Source organism: Podarcis filfolensis (assembly GCF_964270895.1).
Source record: "Podarcis filfolensis genome assembly, chromosome: 2".
In the NCBI taxonomy this organism is placed as follows: domain Eukaryota; kingdom Metazoa; phylum Chordata; class Lepidosauria; order Squamata; family Lacertidae; genus Podarcis; species Podarcis filfolensis.
Genome location: NC_139605.1, coordinates 95633355 through 95658660, shown reverse-complemented (window position 1 = coordinate 95658660; position 25306 = coordinate 95633355). Strand labels below are relative to the sequence as shown.

The 25306-nt window shown below is 42.6% G+C and overlaps 1 long non-coding RNA gene across 2 annotated transcripts; it reads right to left on the bottom strand.

The window, feature by feature from the left end:
- Positions 1-5541: 5541 nt before the first annotated feature.
- LOC310754193 lies at positions 5542-16217 on the bottom strand. 2 transcript variants are annotated; one of them, XR_014543673.1, is made up of 4 exons: positions 16000-16217; positions 14789-14886; positions 9877-9972; positions 5542-8859 (listed from the first exon to the last, which is right to left on the bottom strand). It is a non-coding gene; the product is annotated as an uncharacterized lncRNA (long non-coding RNA). The 2 variants fall into 2 exon arrangements; XR_014543674.1 differs by lacking the exon at positions 16000-16217 and having other exon boundaries at positions 14789-15224.
- Between the last annotated feature and the right edge of the window lie 9089 nt (positions 16218-25306).

The window sequence follows — 25306 nt, the reverse complement described above, 5'->3', positions numbered from 1 at the left end:
ACTACAACTGGAAGGGTGTTTTATTGCTTGGGGTTTGGGGCATGAGCCCCGGCAAGGTAAAAAGGTAAAGGACCCCTGGACGGCTAAGTCCAGTCAAAGGCGACTATGAGGTGCGGCGCTCATCTCGCTTTCAGCCTGAGGATGCCAGTGTTTGTCCACAGACAGCTTTCCAGGTCATGTAGCCAGCATGACTAAATCGCTACTGGCACATGGAGAAGGCAGAGCGCATGGAAACGCTTTTTATCTTCCCATCCCAGCGGTACCTATTTATCTATTTGCACTGGTGTGCTTTTGAACTACAGTGGTACCTCTGGTTACGTACTTAATTCGTTCCGGAGGTCCGTTCTTAACCTGAAACTGTTCTTAACCTGAAGCACCACTTTAGCTAATGGGGCCTTCCGCTGCGGCTGCGCCGCCGCTGCACGATTTCTGTTCTCATCCTGAAGCAAAGTTCTTAACCCGAGTAATATTTCTAATTAACCCGGTAATATTTCTGGGTTAGGAGAGTCTGTAACCTGAAGCGTATGTAACCTGAAGTGTATGTAACCTGAAGTACCATTGTACTAGGTTGGCAGAAGCTGGGACATAGCAACGGGAGCTCACCCCATTGTGAGGATTCAAACCGCCAACCTTCCCGTCAGCAAGGCTTGGTGGTTTAGACCACAGGGTCTAAACGAGTTAATCTGGTCTGTGACCGTTTAATAAAATTTGATTTTATTTGACCACAGGGTCACCTCTAACCTGAACCATTAAGGCTGAAACATGCTTATTTTGTCGTAAACCTTAGGCCACAGGCAAAAACATTCCTCTTTAGCCAGGCCAAATATAATCTATGGCCTGTGAAAGTGTGGGGGAGTGGACTGTTATTATGATGATGGTGATTAGGCTGTCTGTCATTATGTTTTTATTATGTTTATATCACTGATATTCTGTATTTATGTGTTTTTAATGTTGTACACTGCCCTTGGATCTTCTGATAAAGGGTGGTAAATAAATTGAATTAATAATAATAATAATAATATAACTCAGTGATACTTACTTCTGAGCAAACATGCACAGCATCAGAGGACGCAAAGATGCCACAAGTCTTGCAAGCGGCAGCTCATCTTCTCCCTCTCAGTTTGGGGGGCAGTGTACCAAACTGGCACAAACATTGTCAGAAACATGTTTTGTTTCTGAGTGGAGAGGCTCACACTTGGCCACAGCTACATTAAAATGCTGTGGTCTCTACATGGACGTCTATAAGCATCTATTACTTCCAACCTGGAGAAAGTGATAGAGAAGAACTCCCATTAGATACAGATTTAGATACAGATATAGAGTGAGAGAACTTGAGCCCCTGTCCTGTCAGTATCAACTACATCCACGAGCTAGCCAACTAACAACATCGGGAGGGGAAAAGAGGTAGCGCTTATCTCTAAGCAGATAGGAAAAGGGACCAATAGGAGAGAGGCGAGTTTTGTCTCGAGGCTTTCGGTGAACAGCTGGTGATTCCCACGCCTCCCACACGCCCGTGTACCCGCGCCATCTTCTGTTGGCTTCTCAGAGTGGTTTGCAAAGTACGAGAGTTTGGCTTATTTTTTGGACACTCCCTCCGCGCTAAAAATAACTCTTTTTTTAAAAAAATGCCTCCTAGTTTCTTCCTTAGTTCCCCCAACCCCAACCCTAAGCCGGGTTTATTCCTGCTTTCTGTGAGTTTGCAAACAGCAGCGCCTCCGTGAGAGAACCTTTTCAGTCCTTCAGCCAAGGACTAATCGAGAAGTTCATTTGTTTAGGCTTGACGTAGAGACTGGGATTCACCGTGTTATCACCAATCTCTATCGTTGTGAGTGGCCTTTGGCTTATTGTGTATACATTTTTCAGCTTCATATAGACTCATATGGCTTATACTGTATGTACTTGTAGTTCTTGCATTTTATGGGCATTTGGCTCCACCCTTTAAAAGAGGGATGTATGTGTCCGTAAGGGCAGCTGTGGTCAGGGAATACATGCTCTGCATTCAGAAGGTCACTAAGGGCAGATAATCTTCTGGAGACAGACATAAAGGAGCAAAATTGTGGTCTGTGAAGCTTTGCAGTGGGTTACAGCAGTGCCGGATTTACGTATTGTATAAGCTAAACAAGCTATAGGTTAGGGCCCCACTCTCTTGGCCCCTCCAAAATCCCCCCCCCACTATTAATATACTTCTTCTTAATTGTATTTCAGTTCAACAATTACTTTGATAAAATACATATTTTTTATGTGCAAATAGCTTTAGATACCTATTAGGTCCATAAATTACCATATAGCATATATTCAACACAAAAAACAGCAACAATTTGTTGTTGACAAAGGACAGCTGGACATATAAAGGGCCCCATTACCTTCAGTAGCTTAGGGCCTTATCAAACCTGAATCCAGCCCTGGGTTACAGTGTAGTATTCTGCACACTCAGCACATGTTTTTAAATAAATGAAGCCTCCTAGGTCCACCCAACGTTACCTGAACTCTGGAGTCTTATTTTACCAGGCATGGCTAAACCTGCAATTGCAACATGGTTGGTTGCAAATCATCCCCAGAAGGTTAAGTGAGTGGAGTTGCCCCTCAGCTGTATTATTATGTCTAACCTGTCTGCATATTTTTAAATGGTGGTAATAATAATAATAATAATAATAATAATAATAATAATAATAATTTATACCCCACCCATCTGACTGGATTTCCCCAGACACTCTGGGCGGCTCCCAACAGAATATTAATAATAAGAAAGCAACAACATCAAACATTAAAAACTTCCCTAACCAGGGCTGCCCATATGAATGTTGGTTGCACTTCTTCCTTTTCCTAGTGGCAACTTGATTTAAAGCCCAGCCCCTGACAGCTGCTTAGCCCGGAGAGTTTTGCTTATTTCTTTCCTGTCTTTGTGCCTTTAAATGAACATGGCGATATGTAGTGCCTGTGCAATATTGGGCAAATATTATCAGGTTCACAATACTCCTATTTAAATATAGACAAATGTTCTCTTATAGACACTAGGAACTTGAACTTACAAGTGGCCTCTTCATAAATATTAGACGCTTGTGCATTATAATGAAGTATTATATTTTTTTAAAAAAATGTTTATAATTTGCTCCAGTTCGTGCAGTTATGCAAAGGACATATACCCTTTCTTCCGTTAGGTGGCAGAATGGATCCATCATCATAACCTTTGAAATACCAACTACTGCATCTCAGAAGCTGGAGTTTACTGCAGTGCTATTTGTAGCAAAGAATGGATCTGTGGCTCAGATGGACAAGAAATGGCATATCTGCCAACATAGATACAAAACCAACAAATTGTAAGTTTGCATAAAGGAATACAATGAAGTATATCAATAAGGAAGTCCCAGGGTGGTGCATATATCTGTGAATATTTGTTGCATTGGCAGGTGTGAAACAGAAGTTAATTCATATTGATTTAAAGCTTTTTCCACCAGATATCATTAGGAGGTTAAGATAATGATTGAATTCAAGCAGTCAGCATTGGCCCCTGAAGCCATTGGAGACTGAACTTATGGGGGGCTGTGCATATCCCAAAATTCTGCATTAGTGCAGGAAAAACAAACCCAAACATGGATTTTGGTATTGAGTGTGCACAATTAAACATCCTGGGAACTGCAGTGTTTTTATAACAAGCAAGTTTCTAGTCCTTATTGGGAGTGATGAAAGGATTGTCTGTAAGTGGGCAGGAGCTGCTGAAATCTCCAGGTTAGAGCAGCAGAGCTTCAGTGTCGGGTGCAGTCCTTTTTTTCCTCCTTGTGAAGCAAAATAAATAGTGCAAAGCACATCAATATACAGAAATATGCTTAGAATTCAGGATAACGTGGTAGATAATTTTGAGTTTTGGAGACAGCACAGCCCTGAAAATGCCTACTTGCCTTCCATGTTACTTTATGCACAGAGGACCTAGGAAAAAGATCCTTTAAAATTATCAAGGATCCAATATCCTGCACAAACTCCAGCCCATGTGCTTTAGGAAAAGAGGTAGAGGAAGTATGTGCCTTCCTGTGGCTAGGTGAACTGAGGCTGCAGCCATATTTGCATTTATGTGAAAACTACCAGTTAGCAATGGTGATGCATGAAGATGCTTCCATTGGCAAGTGACCATGAGTGGTTTCTTATACATTTTTATTACGTAGCCCTAATTCTTCTCACTGCTGTAAATCAGTAGTACAGTGGTAGCTTGGGTTACAGACGCTTCAGGTTACGTGTTTTCGGGTTGTGCACTGCGCCGAACCCGAACGGGTTACTTCCGGGTTTCGGTGCTCACACATGCGCAGAAGCACTATATCGCACTTTGCGCATGCGCAGAAGTGCCGAACCGCGACCCGCCCGTGCACAGACGCAGTGCTGTGGGTTGTGAACGCTGCAGGTTATGAACGAGCCTTCTGCACGGATCACGTTCGCAACCCAAGGTTCAACTGTAATGCAGGTGGTAAAGACCAAAGAACAGCAACTCTTACCTTTTCCCCACCCCATCCCAGTGTCTGCTGTGGCTGCCTTTCTGTGTCGTTAAATAGTGCAAGAAGCAGCTTTGCCATAAAAATGGTGCTCAGAGGATATTATGTACACAGTATATTCTAGAGCAAGCTGAGGTGAAAGATCTCATACATATAAACAACCAATGCGGAGATTTCCAGGCTGCAAGATATGATTGCACAACTGGGAAATTAGCCTGAGATTGCAGCTGACACCGCTGTGCGGTTGTGGCTCAGCAAACCCTTTATTTCTAAAGTCACAGTTCTCTGCTCAGGGCAGGAGCTTTGCTCCAGAGTCACGGACGTGTGACTTCCATGTGCATTCTCAGCAAAGTTGTTCCAAGGCTGACAGCCCTCTTCAGTTTCTCTCTTGTCTCCAGCAATAGTGCCACCTAGTGTATCTGACAGGAAACAATTCAAGGTGTAGGCAAACAAAATTTCAATTTGGTTTTTGGAAATGTAAAGTTTGGAAATAATGCCAGATGCTTTTAATTCATCAAGAGTTCTAACTTTCCGTTATCTGTGTTTGAATGCCAATTTGCTTATTTTATGTACAGTATTGTGCTTGTGGCAGTGAAGCCTTCTGCACTGATTTTCCCCTTGGGGAAAGTTTTCAGAATGCTTGTAGTCCATCTTCCATGAGAGAAGTGAAAGTTCGCTGTTTGGCTGGGATTAAGATTTCAAACAGACCTTAGAGACAATTGTAGCTTTCTTGTGGGATAGACTTGAGGACTGGGACAAGATTCTGGGAGATAGGGAGGTTCAGGAACAGGGAAACCAGAGACAAGTTGGGTGGTGCAATGAAGTTCAGCCTAGGCAACAGTTGAGAAACAGGAATGGTAAGGGAAGACTTCATTGCAGGTTTTGTCCCAAGGGAGAGGCACGTGACAGTTTTTCTGTCTCTGATATTAAAGAATAATATTTTTTTAAAAAATTTATATCCCGCCCTACCCAGCCAAAGCCGGGCTCAGAACGGCTAACAACAGTAAAAATAACACAGTTTACATAAAATCATAATCAATTAATTGAAATACATTCTAAAATCAATTCATTCTAAAATCAATTCAGAGTCAAATTAATGGCAACCATTGGCCTAGAGTTCTATACGGATTACAAAAGGAGGGGGTCAGACTGTGCCTCAGCCAAAGGCCTGGTGGAACAGCTCTGTCTTGCAGGCCCTGCGGAAAGATGTCAAGTCCCGCAGGGCTCTAGTCTCTTGTAACAGAGCGTTCCACCAGATCGGGGCCACAGCTGAAAAAGCCCTGGCTCTGGTTGAGGCCAGCCTAACCTCTCTGTGGCCCAGGATCTCCAAGATGTTTTTATTTGAAGACTGTGGGACATACCGGGAGAGGTGGTCCTGTAGGTACGAGGGTCCTTGCACCTTGACTGAAGTAGGGGCACTGTTTGCTGCTTGGTCATGGCCAGGAAGATGTATTGGGCTACTGGAGGTGAATATACAGGGTTAAAGGAAGGGGGTGGGCAAGGAGAAAACAGGAAGAAGGCAAACTTTCACACTGAAGCTGGAAGAGGCTGTGCAGTACTGTCAAAGAAGCACATTGGACAGGGAGACGTGGCAGGACAAGGCCTATGCAAACACTTGGTTTTAAGGATTGTATGTCTGATATAGGTTCTTCATAAGGCAATCATTAGGGCTCAGGCATAATTTGATGGAAGCCGGGGACATCACAACTATATTGGTTTTTTTTGAGACTTGGCATTCTAATCTGAGACTGGCATTTAGTTTGGTATTCAAGTGGACTAAAGGCACACAAAAGCTGGAAGGGGAAACAAGCCAGGTTTGGCCTGTAGCTTATACTGAGCTAGAAATGTGACGCTTCACCACGGCTACCCCACGTGCTATTACCTGGGCTAATGGAAGCTGTCACTTGTTGTTGATTACTGCCTGCCTGCCTGCCAAAATGTGTATCACACGCTAAGGGGACAATTGATTCTTCAGATCATATGAAATGCCTGAGCAAATAAAAATTGAACAAACAGTCTATCACTGTCTGTAAGTTAGGATGATAAGCCTCAGAAACTCATACGTGCGCATATGCTAGCTATCAGGTAGAGGTGTGAGAGAGTGTGTGTGTCTGTTTAGGAGAAGCAGAGAACGTTGAGCTTCACCTGATTTTGCTACCAACAGAACTCTCTGCTGTCTCTGCTCCTCCTTCTTGTCTGCAAAATGCTTCAGGAGATCTTTCCAATGCAAAATGCAGTTTGAATTATATCGAAGTATTGCATCAGTTTCTCTCTGATTTTCGGATATCAGAACCAACCCAAGTATGGAATCAAGATTAACAAATCTGATAAAGCAAATGTCAGTTTTGCTTAACATTTCAGTGTGAACGTGGAAGTGAGTTGCGTTAAAATGTTCTTTTTGTCAGCATGTGTTTGTGCTGCTCCCACCTGTATCCACATACTGGTTCCAGTCTTCATTTCCCACTTTTATTCAGACTTCCATCCTGCATCTCTTTCCACATCTTCTATTTATTGCTCTGAACCACTTCCCTCTGCCTCTTCAGTTTCTACTCTCAGTCACCTTGACCTCTTCTGCCTCTCTTCCTTTCAGTGTGAACTTGCTGACTCTCCTACCAGTGACCACTTTCCTCAATCCTCTGCCCTCTATTCATGCTTTTTAAGGCTCCTATTTCTTTTATCACATTGTCCTGCTTCCTTCTCCAACTCTTAAGAGATGCTGCATTGCTAGAAATGCCTGATATTAATTGAATTATTGTGCTCCTGGGAAGGTTTCAATCAAAAGCTATTCTGCAGTTCACTCTTTTAATAACATTTTGTGCATATTTTCTTTGCTTTTCTTCTCGCTCGCTCTGGTGCTGCCTGCTGTTTTGCTTTTTTCCCTTCTCTTCCTTGTGCTCAAGAACTCTGCATAACCAATGACAAAAGACTGCAATTTCAGCCCAAGGCTGTATAGATAGCAGCAAACTAAACTATGGATTATGCCTTACTTGAAACTCATGCTGAAGGCGATTGCTACTAGCAGGAAATTATTAGTGCCAAAGGGGAGAAGTAATGTATATTCTTGCCCATTAGCAGGTTCAAGCAAAGTGATTGGTGAAGTTAATAAGAAGAGAAAGCACCAAACTTATTAGATTGCAGCCTCTTAAAGAAAGCATATAATTGGCCATTCCTTCAGATCTTGCCTGAAAGCCAAGAATGAATGTGAAGTGCTAACACACCTTGATTTCCCACTAAGAGAGGCATAAATGGAGCCAGAATCAAATTTGGGCAAGGACAATACCCCTTAATTTGATTTGTCATTTTACCTTGAGAGAGGCATCCAAGAAGAGTTGACACATGAGAGCCAGAATTCAGGTCAATAAGATACTCTTTTCAGATCAGCATCAAGTCAAACACACCTTGCAGACTGCTTGCATTACAATGGCACCTGGGACACAAGGGTAGCTGCTCAGAGGCATGCTGTCGGGCTCCGGAGAGTTGGATGAGCAAAGCATATGCTTGGAACTTGAAGGACATTACTGTAATGTGGTCAGAGAGGCTGGTGTTGAAGAGAACACAAGAATGGTGTTGCATGGACTGAAGCAAAGGACAGATAACCCAAAACTAAGCATTGACTAACAGTTCATTGGCATGACGTTTGAGGGTTTGGTAATATAGTGTAAATGACTGACAAAGGATAGCTGCATGCTTCCCAGCCAGATATAATTACAAATTTGTTCTGCCTGACTAACACCACTGTATTGGCCTTTGTTTGATATAGGCCACTCAAACTGCTATGTCTTTGGGTGTGGCCCCCCCAAACTGGTGAAACAGTTAGAATGGCTTTGACCGCTTATGTAAAATACAACTCTTGTCCAGAAGAATTTGCAATTTCTGTGCAGTATGGAAACTGGCTGGAGCAGAGGCGCTGAGTTGCACCCAACATTTTTTTTGGGGGGTGGGCTGTTACGCATTTGTGACATCACACATATGCCACTGCTGCCCTTCAACCTAGACAGGCCGACTCAACTGTTACTCAGAAGTGAGTCCTTCTGACTTCAATGGGAAATACACCCAGGTAAATGTAATTATAGCCTACTGGGATGCAGGTGGTGCTGTGATCTAAACCACTGAGCTTCTTGGGCTTGCCGATCGGAGGGTCGACAGTTCGAATCCATATGACGGGGTGAGCTCCTGTTGCTGTCCCCCAGCTTCTGCCAACATAGCAGTTCGAAAGCATACCAGTGCAAGTAGATAAATAGGTACCGCTGTGGCAGGAAGATAAACGGTGTTTCCATGTGCTCTGGCACTTGTCACAGTCCTCCGTGCACTAGTAGCGGTTTAGTCATGCTAGCCACATGACCCAGAAAACTGTCTGTGAACAAATGCTGGTCCCCTTGGCCTGAAAAGCGAGATGAGCATAGCACCCCTTAGTTACCTTCGACTGGACTAACCATCCAGGGCTCCTTTACTGTACTTTTACCTTTTAATTATAGCCTCAATTTTGCTTTAACTCAGAAAGATGGTGGCGACCAACTTAGCTAACACATGTAAGAGAAGTAGCTGCAATATTTTATTCTGTAAATTTTATAAGTGATGCAAAGAGGAGCAGGCAGCAAAGGAAATTGACCTTCCAGCTCTTAACAATAATATACCTGCCATAGAATTCTAGCCCATGCTGAACTGTTTTTCTAACTGAAGCCACTCAAACACTTTGGAGCCTACTGTAATTACAGCAGTGGGCATGTTCTTGGTTGGGCAAACCAGGAACACAAAAACCCTGCTACAAATGAGAAACAAAATTATTCCGAAATATATCCACATTTGTGCATAGTAACAGAGGAGGAGTATCTTATGGGTGCAGAGTTTGTAAAATATGGTTCAACACAGGGAGTCTAAATCCTATTATTCACATTAGCCAAGGAGCAATCTTGTTTCTACTTTTCATTTACTTTTCCTATTAAGGCAAGGGTTGTCAGACTTGGACATCTCTCACAGCACTTTCTTACGGCTATAACTTGTTTCTTTCACAGTACTTACAAGGCTGTCATGGTTGAAAGTATGTGCTTTAATTTCTTCCAGTATTGATTCATTCTATGAGCAGAGTAAGGGATTTTCAGTAAATTGCTTAATAACAATGAAGTGCAAAATGCTGAACTCTTTCTTCCATGTCTGTTTTTCATAGCCCCTGTTTCCTTGCAGAAAACATTCATGCCCCAGGAAATTTAAGAAAAATTGTGTTCCTTTAAAAACACCACCACAAAAACTCCTTTCTTTGTTTTAAAAATGCAGCATAACTGATTGAAACCAAATAGTGTGTTGTTTCTATCTAGAGTTATTATGGATTCTGGCACATTATAAGAATGTGTCATTCATCTTCAAGAGCAGTGCTCAACAATACCTAATCTCAGGTACTCACTTGGTAGAAAATATAGGAAGGGTGTTGAATTATTCTTCCCGGAGAAAACAGTTCATAATAATCGCTTTCTGGGTTCCTCCTGACTTTGAATGCTACCTAATTGAGAAAATGAAGTGAATTAATTAATACATGCAGGGACCCAGATGAGCTCCTTAGTCAGAGAAATTGACTGAGGAAATTTTAATCAATTTTTGACTGTCTGTGAAAAATACAAATTAAAAGAATGCCAAGGTGATTTCACTGGGACAGCCGCTAATCTGAGCAAAAGATTTGTACAAACTGGTAATCTGGGAGTTTTATGCAGCTAGCTTCCTCAACACTCCTGACCCCTAAGTACTTGGTTGGCACTATCAGTTGGGCCTGAAGACCATAAGCAAGACAGGGGAAGGGACCTAATAATTAGCAAAGGGCCCACCCCCTCAGCCCTCTGTTTCATTCCTTAATCACTGCATGCAGTGGCTGATAACACACCACGCCAAAGGTGGGAATTCCTTCAGCAAGCAAATCTGTTCTTTTGGCTCCCAAGACTCTTACAGATCTTGCGGAATGTTAAACTATCGCAATTAATATGGAGAGAGGCAACTAATGCTGATTCTACTCAGCCCTGATCCTCATAGTTTAAGTTCAATCATCCGGTTCCATGGGAGCTTGAGGCTCACAGGGGAAGCAGGTGATGTCCTGAGAAGGTCAGTTCAAAGTAAAGGGCAGAACCTAGGATTGGGTCTTACTGGCTAGAGCATTCTCCTTCTGGAGAATGGCGATGTTCTGAAATCCCCATGTCCCCATCAGATCTACTGCATGTTGTGCCAGGAAATTCTAATGTATCATTATGTCCTCCCTCAAGGTGATAGGCTATTGGCAGAAGGGATGTGAAACCACCACTGCAGTATGGGAGCTTTGCTGCCTTAAGAGTCCCAAAGTGCTTTATGCTTACTGTTTCCAAGGTAGACTTCAGACTCTCCTATAGCACACCAGTTTGTGCCACTGCACAGTTTGGGGACTTCTTGTTCCCATTTGCTCTCCTTTCTGTCATAGGCTGCCCACGTTAAGATTTGGTGAGTTACTCAAATATGCCTTTTAGTAAAGACCCAAGATGACAGTTGTTTGGAAGAGCAGACGTGTTCTCTTCCTCACCTTAGGAACAAAACCTTTAGAAAGAATTCCTTAGATGGGAAATTATGCTTCTGTGATCTCTCAGTATCAAATGAACCAAGGATCCCTGGTGCTCTCTATGTGCACCTCATTAGTAAGCACATAACATATATAGTTGTATTTACAGCAGCATAGTTGCTGTTTGATCAGACATCTTAAAGAATGAATTTGTAGCTGATTGTCTGCAACTTTGGTCACATGTCACTGTTTAATATTAGAGAGTGAGAGTGTGGTTTTCCTTTCCACGCGAATGGGGGAAAAGTTCAGTGGATGTGGTCACAGTCCTTATGTGCCCTCATGTTCCTTCAGCCAGTAAATGTCAGTTTAAAGGATTTAATGCCTAGTGTTGCAGAATTATCCTTTTTTTTAGGGGGGGGTATAGTAGATTAGAAGGGGACGCGGGTGGCGCTGTGGGTTAAACCACAGAGTCTAGGGCTTGCCGATCAGAAGGTCGTCGGATCGAATCCCCGCGATGGGGTGAGCTCCCGTTGCTCTGTCGCAGCTCCTGCCAACCTAGCAGTTCAAAAGCACGTCAGAGTGCAAATAGATAAATAGGTACCGCTGCGGCGGGAAGGTAAACGGCGTTTCCATGCGCTGCTCTGGTTTGCCAGAAGTGGCTTAGTCATGCTAAGGAAGTCATGACCCGGAAGCTGTACGCTGGCTCCCTCGGCCAATAAAGCGAGATGAGCGCCGCAACCCCAGAGTCGGCCACGACTAGACCTAATGGTCAGGGGTCCCTTTACCTTTACCGTAGCAGATTAGAAGAGGAACCACGTGGTTGCCTCAGCAATGGTGAACATGCTTATTGTGATGGAGTTTTGTTTAATTGCTGTCAGGAACAGTACAGTACTTATAGTTGGGCACCATTGTCTCAATCTGCCCTCTCTCTCTTCTTAACGGAGTTCCCATACTGACAGTTTGTACTGGACAGAGGGAAGTGGCACGAAACAGATGACCGCCCCCCCCAAAAAAACTTGCACGAGCACCACAACCCGTCCACACAGAATCTGGGCGGCCAATGCTTATATATACACATGCCACACAAACATGGAAGGTCCAGCCCATCTTGAACTTTCTCAAATTTTTGTTGTTTTTTGCAGTAGACAAAAAAGTGTTGGTTTTTTAAAAAAACACCATTATTCCAAAATATTAGCTGAATAAAGACAATGTTGGGTGTCAGCATACAATTATAGCACTATAAATTGTAAGTGCAGAAATGCCCTTCATTTGCCAGCTTCACACACACACACACACAGATGGACTTCCACCCACATTGCCTAGCTCATCATTGCAGCGCTGCCACCCACTTCTTTTATATCTGGTATAGAAAGGGAGATGAAAGCCATTCACTTTGAATGCCTTGGCCTGAATAGGATTCACGATAGCAGTTGCCTTTCAGACTGGGTAAACAAGCAAGGCTTTTTATAGCAATTAGGCCAAGGTAGGGGGGAAAAACATATCCGCATACCCATACACCAAAAGCCTGATTCTTATTATTAACACAATATATCCTGGGGATAACTTAAAACACACAGGGTGCCATTTAAGGCCTTCATTCAGGATGCTGGTTAGCCATGTATATATCTTAATGCAGGGTTAAATATTTGGGTTTGGAATCAGGGCAGCGCCATCAATTTGCAGATGGCGACACTCAAATGCCTGCAAACAATCGATAAGGGAAGGAGGAGAATTTCATTTGGTGTACATTTTTAGTTCTTCTTTTATTATTCGCATGATATATACAGGCAATGAAAAATTTATATAAGGTATATATTACAATATATTAAAGAGAGAGAGAGAGATAATAACAGTACAATAATTAAATAGCATAGAAATGTATGTCTAAAATTAATACTCAAGACATACATGTAGTTATAGTTTGAAATATTCTTACAATAAACAGTTAAAAGTTTGTTTTCACCTTTTTTGTAAGATATGTATCTTTTCTTATTAAAATACTACTATAATCTCAATCTCTCTCTCTCTCTCCGTGTGTGTGTATGTGTCTACCCTCCCTAATTATAAGAGTCCTGCTTGCTTATTAATTAAAGATTAACCACTTAGCCAGCTGATTTGGTCTGCAGTTTAAAGCAAACTGACCTCAGACACATCTTTTGGACTGATACGTGGATCAGAATGTAATTATCCTTCACACTTCAGATTTTGTAATACTGTTCTTGGTTCAAAGAATGCACTAAACTGCATAGTAGGAATATATATATATATAGGATAAGGTAATGTTTAGAAAATTATCCATTGAAATTAAATACCGGTACTTAAAATTCATGTACTGAGATAAAATATGCAAGCATATATAAATACAAATTTGCATATAAACTTATTTTAAAATGTCCATCCCTACCACCAGTCAAGAAGTAGTAATCACAGCATCTATTTAGTGCTTTGGAGCTGTGGTCAGTTGGATGAAGGTGAACAAGTTGCAACTGAATCCAGAGAAGACAGATGTAATAGCACCTTCACTCGGCTGGGGATCCATGTGCTCTAAGGAGGGCTAACGTTGCCACAGATTAGTAGTGTCTCCCCTTCCCTAATGAGATCAGGTTTGCAGTCTAAGAGAGCTACTGGACTCTGCATTGTGTGTGAAAATCCCTCAAGGCAGGGACACCAGCAGTGCATTATTACCAGTGGTGTTCTCATCGCTTCCTAGAGCAAAGGGGCCTAGCAATCTTTATTATCTGTGTAAACTAAGCTAAAGTATTGACAAGACAGGACAAAGGGGACCTGTGGTTAGGGAGTAGAAACAACAACTTGGCTTGCACTACCCAACAGGGTTTAGAGATCTTGGGCTCCTGACCTCTGCAGAGGCTGGGGACCTGTTATAAGGAGATTTCAACTGGTGGCGCTCAGTGTGACACAATGGTTGGCTAGGCTGCTAGAGTGACCGTGGAGAAAGACTAGGAATGAATTCAGCTGAACCTTGGTTAGAGCTCATTTTAGACCTGTTTTTGCAACAGCGAAGAAATCACACTTCGCCATCACCATTGCCCTGCTGTGTTGGCTTGGCCAGAGGAGTTATTCCAAGTAGTGAAGGAATTCTTACAGGAGGAACCCTTGGCAGCGTACTGGAACTATTATGCACAGCACATTGCAAGTACACACTAGCTCTGTCTTGCTCCACATTGAGAACAGGATCTATGATGGTGAGAGGCGGCTGCTTTTCTGTTTTGTTGGATAGCTTTCAGCGTGCACAGCCTCAGAACGTGGGCAGCTTGCTCAAAGGACTGAGGCCAACTACTTTCTTGTTTGATCCATGTCCATATTGCCCGATTAAGCTGCCAGAGGAAGACAGGCCAGATGGATGGTTGAGGTTGTAAATCTATCTCCAGAGGAGAACAGTAATCCTGTGGCAATAAAGGAAGCAGTTGTGCTGCATTTAGTTTACATGCCCTCATTTGATTCTACCATGCAGGGTAATTCCTGGCTACTCTCTAATTTGTTTAGTTTGAGGAAGGCGGTAGAGTGGTAACTACTCAACTCCCAAGCTTTGTTGAAGAAAAGTGATTGTTTAGATTCTTTCCCATCTGGATTCCAACCTAGTTTTGGACTGAAATTACTTTGGTTGCCCTTTGAAGATGACCTTCACCAGGAGCTAGCCGGGGGAGTGTAACATTTTGGTGCTGGTGAACCTTTTAGCAGCTTTCAATACCATTAACGCTGATATCCTTCTGGGACTTCTGGCTGACATGGGACTGCGAGGAACTCTGTTGCAATGACTCTAGTCCTATAAGGCTGGACATACCAAGAACAGTGGTGCTTGGCTCCATGACTATGGGGTTCCTCAAGGTCCCATCCTTTTCCCCATGCTATTTAACATCCATGTGAATCTTTCATCTGCACCTATTTGAAAACAAAAATATATTGCACCTATGAATACTAGGCATATGTTCTTGCAGAGGAATGTAACTCTTCTGAAAGGATATCTACACACATATCAAGATATCAAAAATTATAATTTTGGCAGTCTTTGGTAGTATGGGCCATTTCTTTAGCCAGGGGATGGGAAACCTATGGCCCTCCCAGATGTTGTTGAAACTCCAAACTCCCAGCAGTACCAGATAGGAGGGCTCATGGTCAGCATCTGCAGGGCCAAATGTTTCCCCTACCCTGCTCTAGGCCAATGCATATAGATACCAAGGGCTGCTGCAACAGCCAACAAAATAATTTTAATAGGCTGGAAATTAACTCTATTCCCTTGATTTACTCATAGCTGAACCAGATGGCAGCCTTAACCACAAGAGAAAGAAACAGGGAGAGGGAGAGAGAGAGAGAATTGTTTATTGGAAGCATAATAAAGAAAGTACTTAAACTGAAATATAGACTTAGTTCTTAGAGTGCTTTGGAGAAGAACTGGAAGTAGAATGAAGTATGTGACCTTTAAAAAAGGGTACATCCTAGTCTTGGTCTAGCATACCTGAAAAGGTGAGCCTATGCATCCTTTGATATGGGGTGGACTACTCCAAATTCTCTTATGCAAAGGTAGTGAAGTAAGCCTTACTTTTCAGAGCGCACTATCTGTAGGGATCTGTCCTTCCTTTTAGAATGAATCACAAAGCTTTTCTGCTTTTAAAAGTGCTCAGAGACTGATTATCTTATAGCAAGCCTCACGCCTCCCCTCTCATTGACACTCACACAGATACCCACTCCCCACCCCCATAGCAGTTACTTCATTTTTAATGGTCATTTGCCATCAAGAAAATCCTTGGTCTACTTGAATAGGTGAACAGATGTTCCATGTAGATGCCAGAGAACCAAGAAGCATCATTGTTGCCACCTTCCCAAAGATATGTGAAGTGCCAGAATTTAAATTTCTGAAAGCTATCCAAAGGAAAAGTTTTCAACACTTCCTCCCGCTCCTGAGATACTTTGCAACTTTTCAATTTAGTTTTGAATGTAAACAGGTGATTCGATTTCACAGTTCCTGACAGAATGTTTGTTTTCAACAAAACTTACTTTCTGGGCCAGCAAGAATTTGGAATGGTCCCAGTGGCTTGCATTTACCTCTCCTAGAAATACACATTTTCTCCTCTGAAATGCAAATTTTCTCACTTTAAAAGAACGCTTCTGTCTCCTACATTCTATGGAAAAAATAAATAAAGATAGGGAAAAGTCTTGTATCCAGAGAAATAAACATGAACAGAATTATTAATCACCTCCTCTTAAGAGCTCTTCATTTCTTGTCAGAAGTAAACATACAATTGTCCTCTTGCGAAGAGTCCCCTACCCCCACCCCCGACTTGACTCCCTCCCTCCCCCAGGACAGATCAGTCTATTAAGTTTCGCCAAAGTACATGATTATATTATTTCTATAACTTAAAAAACGAACGACTAGTAGTAAATATACCACACTAACCACTGGGGAAGTGTGACTAGTTTCACACCAAAATTCCCACTGGAGCTGCTAGATTTCAAGTCAGGTTATATTTAGCAACATACCATTGTTATGTGACATTCTGTCAAGTGATCAAAGCTCTGTCAAACAATTACTGTGCAGAAGATAAAAGATGCTGGAGAAAATGTTATTTTTGTGATAGCATTTTGCCCACAGTCTTGCTTCAATTTAAGCACCTCTGCTCTTCAAACTACAGGCACAAAGAGGTAGCCAGTTCCACCAATTAGAGGCAAAAACTCATGCCACACAAGCCAAACCTGACAGCATGCACTGTGCACCCAGTTGTGTTAAAAAAGACACTGAGTAGACATACATGTTAAAACATTTTAGTCTGCTTTTCCACCAAAGGCTTTCAAGTCAACATAAAAGACAAAAGTAATTAAAAAAATGCAACAATATTGATCAATATACACAAAAAGAACTTAACATAAATCTGCAGCAACATAGCACCAGAATAGCAAACTAGTGAGAAAATAAAAACGACTCCAATCCAAAGGACTAATTAAACAAAGCAGATTTAACTGAATATCTGAACACCTGTAAAGTGGGGGACCCTGGGACAGCTAGGCACTACTACCAAAAAGATCCTGCCCCACTACATCGACAAGTGGAGGTGGGACACAGAGCTGGACCTTTGCTGAAGATCTCAACTGATGGGCAGGTTCATGTGGCAGAAGCCTGACATTTAAATATCCTGATCCCAAACTATTCAGAGCTTTGAAGATAATGATCAGCCTTTTGCAGGGCTCCTGGTTCATTTCCTAACACAATTCAAATTAATGGAGTTGATTGAACCACTGAACCATGCCATGAACTTCTGAGAGCAATCTGGTTGCAGGGTTATTTATATACCAACTACATTTTCTAGACACTTTCAGAAGACCACATTACAAGAAATAAGCAAACCTAGTTCTTTGGAAAGTATGAGAGTTGTAACTCAGTAGGGACTCGGGATCCATAACACCACCTCTTCCAACTACGATTTGCATCACTCCCCCCCCCCCCCGGGGTATTGTGCTGTTGGAGGATGAGACATCAAGTGTATATAAGGCAGGGTATAAATGATAAATAAATAAAGAGCCAGTGTAGTGTAATGGTTAGAGTATTGGACTGTGACCTGGGAAAGCAGGGTTCAAATCCCTTATGCTAGGTAGAACAACCAAACCCCCCTGTCCAGTACAGCCCCCCCATGCCCCCCTCCAATACTCCTTAGTATGGAAGGGGGAGAAGTTCAATTCAGTTCAACTCGGTTCACATTTAAAAGTGATCTTCCCTGATTTGCAGTTTCCAAAATGATATGCAAACCAAAACACAGTCTTCCTTTGGAAATCTCACTTTTCTGAATGTTGAAGTACAGTTCTCCAGTCCAGTATTCCGTACAAAAAGTGCATCTTCTAGTGTAAAGTGTGCGTGTTAATGCATATAACAGTAAAAAATAACATACAAAAATGCAGTCTGTTGAGGGAAATTGCCTTGCAATGGCAACTATAAGAATGTGTATATTAATAAAAATTTGAACTAAAATACTGTGCTGATGAATTTTTCATGAGGACTTAAAAACACACACCAAACAAACTGGTGTAGGAGTATAGAGAACGGAACTGAATAGTGGAATAAATAAGAAAGGGAAAGAAGCTGAAATTGGCATATTCACCCATCACTGCTCCTGAGGGATGGTAACCATATGGAACAGTATATGATACGGTGCTGAGAGCTGCAGTAGATGGGGGCAGGGAGAAATCAGCAAAAAGCTGATGCCCGTTCCTTACATAAGTTGAAGTGCTTTCTGTTAACACAAAGCCACCATTGGCTACAATTCTATATATTTCCTCATAAAATTCAGGTTCGTACACTGAGATTGCAAAACAATACTTGGACATTTGTCACATATCACGTAACTTGTGGGAGATGATTGTGTGGAAAGTGGCTTTGATAGAGGCACAGCAAGGAAGGGGGAAATGCAGGAGGAGAAGCAAAACAACATTTTGGAAGCAGTAAGAGATATGAGCTATAAGAAAAGCACTAATAACCAAAGAGGAAAATAGTAAAGGACACTGTGCAATGCAGAACACATTGGTTTTGATTTATTGTAATATTGCATTTTTAGATAATTGCAGCCACCCTACGGGCAGGTAATAAATCTAAATAGCAGTAGTAGTGGCAATTGGTAATGATAGGGCAACCCTCCATTTCAGCACCAATCTTGCAAGGTAGGCTAACAGCCCTGAGGAACCCAGCCTAGTCCTTCCTCTCTGCTGCTGCCAACCACTCATGTGTCCCTAGGGCAAGGGAATGGGCAAGATTCCTACCTCACAATGGTGGTTTTCTTGAGAGTAGGGGAGTAGCCAGCTGAATTCCAGCTTCACCTTGTCTGCAGTACCACATATTTTAACAATCTGTGCACTGGAGAGCCAGTGTGGTGTAGTGGTTAAGAGCGGTAGACTCGTAATCTGGTGAACTGGGTTCGATTCCCCGCTCCTCCACATGCAGCTGCTGGGTGACCTTGGGCTAGTCACACTTCTCTGAAGTCTCTCAGCCTCATTCACCTCACAGAGTGTTTGTTGTGGGGGAGGAAGGGAAAGGAGAATGTTAGCCGCTTTGAGACTCCTTAGGGTAGTGATAAAGCGGGATATCAAATCCAAACTCTTCTTCTAAAAAACCCCCACAACCCCCCCCCCAAAAAAATCTGTGCACTGCTCTGGTTTCGCCAGAAGCGATTTAGTCATGCTGGCCACATGACCCTGAAAAACTGTCTGTGGACAAACGTCGGCTCCCTTGGCCAGTAAAGTGAGATCAGCGCCGCAACCCTAGAGTCATTTGCGACTGGACCTAACTGTCAGGGGTCCTTTACTTTTACGTGTAGCAGCCCAAACACGTGGGAGTTTAATTGGTGTGTGCAGAAACCAATACAGCCCAGAAATCCAATTAAACAGTTCATTCCAAAAGGAGTCAATGCAAAAAAAAAAAGGGAGGAGGAGAAATAGCAAGCATGCAGGTCAAAATGGAAATAAAACACTGTAATCAGGATATTGGTCTAACTAATCCTACACTTAATTCAGACTAACACAGAATAATTTACACTTATTGGTCAAGCTTCAGGCATCAGTTGAAGGTTGCGAGATTCAAGAGGAAGAATTCAGCACTATGGAAACCTTTGGCCCCGTTTCCTACATCTTCCAATAATTTTAAACATTGATTTTATTGTGGACTTTCTGTGTTTTATAATAACTATTGTTGCAAACTACTCTGAGAGTTCCTTGGGGCTACATAAACTGGGATGTAAATTTTAATTAAATTAGACATTCAGTGTATATCTTACCACCACAGACTTAAACTGCTTTCAAAGCCATTTCCTCTCATCAGGGAATCCTGGCATATGTATTTGCTGTGACAGGAGTTCGGGATCTCTGACAGGATTTTCAACACCCCTTTTCGAACCAAAATTCTGAGGAAGCCATGACAGGATTAAAATGGATTAAAAAAATTATAGTGCAGTTAGGCTCTCAGAATGACCGTAAGGCTATTCTTAACCTTTAATTTAATTTAATTTGTGAATACAAATAAATAACAATGTGATTAGAGGGGGGAATATAGTAAGGAAATGATACGGAGAAGAGCATCTGTTTAATCAATCATAAGTAATTTATTCAAAGTGTATGTTTATAAAGACAAGGCTGAATATCTGTATCGTATCCTATACACGCTCAGTTGACGATAATCTCCATTGAACTCAGTGGGATGTGTTGCTGAGCAGATGTGAATAGGATCATGCAGTTAGATATTCAGGTAGGGTAATCTGGTGCATCTCTCAGTTCAAGCGTTATGCTGAAAACAATTCTCTAAATAATACATCTGCTTTGTTGATACCTAATGCTGAACCTTAGCGTGAATGCACAAGTATGCAGGTATCCAGAAGGAAAATTGCAGACTCTTTGCTTCTCCTTCAGTTCTGCTGCCACTGTGCTACCTTGGAGCTAAACTATGGTTTCACTGAGCATTACAGATGAACCTCGGCTCATGGTTTGTTCCTCCCCAAACTATGAGCAGTAACTTGCTCCCAGACTAAGGATGTGACTTTTAGTTTAGCTTGGCAATTGTATTTGTTTAGTTTCTACTTTGTACCCAAATTGCAATAGCCTGAGGATAGGTCAGCTGGATACAGCGTGGTGCCAATAACACCAAGGTTGCAGGTTTGATCCCCATATGGGACAGCTGCCTATTCCTGCATTGCAGGGGATTGGGCCAGATGATTCTCAGGGTCCTTTCCAACTCTATAATTCTATGACTGAGCTAATGACGGCTGCAGATATCTATCTTGCCTGTTCTCTCTAAGCAGTAGTTCAGCTTAGTGTTAAACTATGCCAAGGTCTATTTAAAGGTAAAGGTAAAGGGACCCCTGACCATTAGGTCCAGTCGTGGCCGACTCTGGGGTTGTGGCACTCATCTCGCTTTATTGGCCGAGGGAGCTGGCGTACAGCTTCCAGGTCATGTGGCCAGCATGACTAAGCCGCTTCTGGCGAACCAGAGCACTGCACGGAAACGCCCTTTACCTTCCCGTCGGAGCAGTACCTATTTATCTACTTGCACTTTGATGTGCTTTCAAACTGCGAGGTTGGCAGGAGCAGGGACCGAGTAACGGGAGCTCACCCCGTCGCAGGGATTCGAACCGCCGACCTTCTGATCGGCAAGCCCTAGGCTCAGTGGTTTAACCCACAGTGCCACCCGCGTCCCCTTAAGGTCTATTTAGGTCTTGCTTAAATATGCTAAATGTATCAATCAAGCATCTTAACAGATTTGTCAGATAAAATACTGATCATAGATGCCCAACTCTCTTTATCTGTGCACAGGCCTACATAATACCAAACAAAATGTCCCTGCTTTATCAAGAAACTGGCATAAATTCAGAAAGGTTATTGCACTTCTCTATGTTTGTACACAAATAAGTAGTTGTCTGGTATTAAGTCAGTTCCACCTAGCTCGTGTTGCCTGACTGACAGCGGACCTTCAGGGTTTCAAGTAGAGTTCCCTCCAAGCCCTACCTGGAAATGGGAGGGATTGATTCTGGGACCATCTTCATTCAAAGCAGGTGCTCCACCACTGACCTATGGCTCTTTCAATGATCATGCCATTTAAGATGCTCAGGAGAGTGATAAGCTATGCAGAGCAGCTTGTGCACGTAGAATATATTATACGGAAGTGGCCAGATTTTCCTCTTGCACAAGCTGTTTATACAGTGAAAATAGCTGCCATGCCTGTGGAGCAGCTTCTCTTGATCATATACTTCTTGGTTCCCTATGGCTCAGTAGTATGCTACAACTTCAGGTGACGCGTCCTAGTGGGACTGTATTAAATTTAGTGGCAACTTCCTCCGAGTGCAATAATGTCACAGCTGCTAACGCTCTCATTCTTTGGAATCCTTTCAAACATTACCGCAAACTTATTTTACATAAGGGGTACCTTTCCAGCAGGAAAATCAAACAAACTAACTGGAACTAGGGAAGTGCATGTTTAAATTTCCACACAGCCGTTGTGCTGTTTGTGTTAGGGTACGCATGCCCTTGTCCGGAAAGGGCTGCCCAGGGACCTTAGGACCTGGAGTTTGTGACTCCATTTTCATATGAGGAGTTTAAGGAAGAGGATGGGAACACAGGGAAGAAAATAAGGACAGCTTTGTTTGTGCCTATAAACAGAGGGGCTAAATCAGTGTTTCTCATTTGCAGAGAAGGAAAAATAAATGATTGGGGGCTATGGAATTTATAAAATTGTGCATTGTATGAAAAAGTGGATAGAGGTATTTCTTTCTCCTGAATTCATAAAACCAGAAGATAGGATGACAAATAGCTACTGGCCATCACCGGCAGGGGACAAGTGCAACAAAATGTTGCAGTGTATCCTCATCCTGTTGCAGGCATGTTTTGAATCTTGAAGCAATGTTTGGTGTGTGGTCTCAAGGTGGGAGGCCAAAAAGTGGCCTGTTTTCCATCCTTTCAAAGGCTTTTCTCATTGGGCCAAAGTGGGGGGGGGCAGTGATGACAATGAAACTCTCACTTCAGAGGCTATATGCCTCAAATTTAATAATTACTGGGGGAAAGGCAAGAGGAGTGAAGGGTTGATGTGTTACTGTTCTTCCTCTAGGATTTGTTGAAGCATCTGACTTGCAACTATGGGAAAGAGTGCTGGGTTAGTTGGACCTTTGGTCTCATACAACAGCACTCTTCTTTTTGAGCATATTTCATTCATGTGGGACATGGTGTGCCAAAGATAATCTGAAAAGCAGTCTGTTGGCAGACTGTTATCCAGCTGTCATTGTATGCTTGTAACTTGACTAAAACCCGCTGGAAACACAGAACCAGCCTCTGCTGCTCATTAGCCCTACTAATGCAAGCCAGATGGACATGAATCTAGCTGCATTACCAAAACACTTGAAAACATTAAGAGGCTTTCTGAAAATAAATGACAGAAGTATTATTCTTAACTGGAAACAGAGACAAGAGTGACTTGACTGAGGACCACCGTTGCCCAACTTGTACAATAAACCATGGCCCACCACATGCTATGTGTAGTTGACTTTAGCAGCTACTAATGTATTGACAAATGAATCCATGCTAACATTAAAAAGCAGCAATGTGGGTCTTGCCCATCATAAGCATGTATGTTGATCTGATAGATGGCAGAAACCTGAAGTAAATTTCCAGGATGCAGAGTTGCTGTGGGTTACTTCAGAACCCTGGATAGCTCCTAGCCAACAGTCCACAACACAAAGTTCATCCAAGGTGTGAGATGCTACCTGCAAATGAGTTACTTATTAAAAGATCTTTTCTCAAAGGAGTTCAAGGGTTCATTCATGGTCCCTCTTCTTACAGATTAGGTCAAGGGACTGTGGTTGGCTCAAGGTGAACCTTGGTGTCTCACATTTCAGTAGCACCCTGTGCTATGCCAAACCCCGGTATGTTCTTCCTTCCCCCTGCCTTGAATTGGAGTAATAATGAAGTCTGCTCTGGCACTCCAGAAGCTCTGTGCCCAGTGCAGCTGCACTGGTCACACTCCCCTAGCTCCCAGTGAGCTTCATGGCTGAGTGGGGATTTGAATCCTGGTATCCCAGGTCCTAAAACCACCACAATATAGGGAAACACTGCTCGATCCAAAACATTAGTAGATTTATTATCACAATAAACAAACACCAAGGAACTGAACATTACATGCATGCCATGTTGATCAGTCCTCCACCTCCCACAAGACTCTGTGGACGCTACAAACCTGAGTTGCATTCAACGGAGTACTAAGGATAGTGTTCTGCCAATGGCATGATCTCTCTTTTCCTTCCTCCACATGCTGTTCCAGGGTTTTCCCCAACTCTCTGGAGAAGATATGGGGAAGTTGTGATGAAAAGGGGGCTGAGTTATGAAGGACCAATAAGAGATGGGGCATTATTTAAACTAGACAGTATGTGGTCACTGTGAATACTGCCCAGCTGAATTTGTAGAGAAATAATTGCTACAAATCTAGGATAACAGCCATAAGCTACTGGACAGCACAAGGCTATGACTTTCCTGAACAAAATGCTGGACTCAACAGATTGCTGGTAGCCTTGTTTAAAATAATCAGTAATTCTGTAAAGGTTCCCATGGCAACAACTTCCACTAAGACATAGCTAAGCACCATGTCAATTAATCTTAAACAGCTTCAGACAAGCAAGGAAGACACATTATTCTTTTGTCCTTTACTGTGACTGTATTTCAAGGATGCCAACAATGTGTGCTCAAGACTTTCCATTCTCCTACAACCACACTTAATACTATTTGCATGAAATGTGCACAAATGTTTTGCCAGACCAATGACAACTCTAGAAACGATTTAGGCAGCCCATTCATCTTGTATGGACTGTGAAAAGCCCATTTTGAGAACAAGAGTGTATAAAAGAAGGCAGCCTGATAGTTATTGTGGTGGGCAATCCCTGTATAACTATTCTGCAGTTTTGCTGAAACCATAGAACTTTAGCTTTCATATTTAGGAATACTTAAATCCTTGCTTTATAGTCCTGCAGGCTGTTGAAAATGACTTGCAAAATATTCTCAGAATAATATCATACACAAACCTAGTACAGGAGCATAAATTATATAGTGTCCATTCAGAACCAGGGTTATTCAAGCATTTCCTGTCATTGTCCTTCCCTGATGTCATATCAGGTAGCAGCTCCCATCAAAACAATCTGAAGCAAGGAAGTGGGGCTGAGCATCTGGTTCTCACTCAGCCCATGATGGAAGCTGTCTTCCCTTGCTGGCGGGTTGCCACCCCATACCCTTGGGACTGGCTACTCTTGTTGGGTGAGGCATACAAGAGTGTGTTACAAAAAGAAAAAATTATCTGTGCAGTGACGCACTCCCCAATCAGAGCTAAGTCTGTTATGTCACCTCCTGCTCTTTACCAATAGTATTCCAATTTCTAATATTTAGAGTGCTTAGAGTGTTGGATTAGGAGTGGGAGAGAGAGAACAATGCACACCATCTTCAGACCCTGATGTTGGGAAAGATGGAGGGCACAAGGAGAAGGGGACGACAGAGGACGAGATGGTTGGATAGTGTCTTCGAAGCTACAAACATGAGTCTGACCAAACTGCGGGAGGCAGTGGTAGACAGAAGTGCCTGGCGTGCTCTGGTCCATGGGGTCACGAAGAGTCGGACACGACTAAACGACTAAACAACAACAACATCTTCAGTTTGAGGGCAGTAGAATATAAATGTAAGGAACAAAGCATACATTTTGTTTTCCTTGTTGTATGCATCCTTCAGAAAAACAAAAAGCCAGGTCTTGGGGTTCCTCACGAACATTTAAGTTACAGATGCTTTTCTGTGTTAGGGTAGGTATATA